Below are 1,609 nucleotides of genomic sequence, written 5' to 3' on the forward strand. Positions count from 1 at the left end.
GAACACAAACAAAATGGTTTTGACTTTTATTTGTTCATTTCTTATTTAATAACATATTACAATAATGTTTTTATTAAAAATTATGTTACATAAACAAAAAATAACATATTTTTTTTATAATATAATTATATTACAATTTAAATTGTTTAATTTCAAATCATAATTATAATATATTATTTAATTATTATTAAATTTACTTTGATTAAATTAATTCATAATTTACACTAAAATGTAAAATTTATATTTTTTGCCTTATGGAATTTTTGGGGCAGACCTTTCCCACCCTCACCCCTTTTACCAAAATAAAATATTTGCCGCGAGTGTTTTTTGAAGGAAGTCCACTTTTCAGCCACTGTTTGTGCGTCCCCATGTCACCCACTTTCCTTGTCCGTACTGTGTGGACGCGGATGTGGTTCCCCCCTGCTTGCTGGGGGGTCAGGGGGATCCGCGCCAAGGGAGGACTTGGAAAGTGGGTGAAACGGTGCACAAACAGACTGTTTGAGTGCGGCCTTCAGAGCCTTCTTTTCAATGCTCGGTCTCACTTGGTTTCCACTAACTCGAGGTGCATTTTCGGCATTTCTTGAATTCGGGAACCAGACCTAATATTATCCAAAACGCCCATTTACTATAATTATAATTAAAAAATTATAAAATATAGTAAATAAATTCTATATTTAGACGGGGTGAGGGTGGGAAAAGCCTGCCCCGGAATTTTTATATATAAGAAAATAAAGAAATGATTAAGTGTCTACATTAAAAATTTAAAAAATAAATAATTTTAAATAGTATAATATTTAATATTTTTTAGTTTAAAACATAATTTTTTTGTTTTATAAAATAAATTTACAAAAAAATGTGTTGATTATTTTGAAATAAACGACTTATAAAATACCTTGAAAATACTTCCACCCTATGCCAAACTCAATTCAATTTTTAAAATAATTCTGGCACCCAATAAGTTTTTGGCACTTCGTAAATACTCGATCTGTAAATGTATATTTTAAAATTGGTTCAGTTATCTATTTCTGTGTTTCCATTTTATGATATTGAATAAAACATAACAAAAAAATATAAATAAAGTTTACAGGACTTGTTTATTGTTATTAATAAAAAATAAATTAATTTTAATAGAAAATTTTAAACTTTTGACAAAAAATTGTGTAATATTTGTATAAGAAGTTATCAAAAAATGCTTAAAGTGCATTATTAAATATGGACAAATCAAATTTAATAATTTTGAATAATTAAAAAAATACACAACAATGACAAAACATCAAACGATTAAAATTAATTGTTAATGGGTTTAGACCATGGTGTAGTTAACAGAAATACCACAATAGTGACTGTCCATAATATAAATACTGTTTCTAGAAGAGTCAACATGATAGACATAATAATCATTTGTTTTTATATTTTTTCAAAGTTTCAGTCTTTGGAGTTTTAAGTTGAATAAGAGCAAAAATCAAAAGAACAGGTGGGAACAATACAGAAACAATTATAAATATTTGGAATCTATTTGAAGACTTTTCTTCTGTTTTATTTGTTTGTTATGTGAAGAGACACTGGTTAGCATGGGCTTTTGATTAGCACTTACAGATTCTTCACATGA

Source organism: Entamoeba invadens, assembly GCF_000330505.1.
Source record: "Entamoeba invadens IP1 unplaced genomic scaffold scaff_1105074725011, whole genome shotgun sequence".
NCBI lineage: Eukaryota > Evosea > Mastigamoebida > Endamoebidae > Entamoeba > Entamoeba invadens.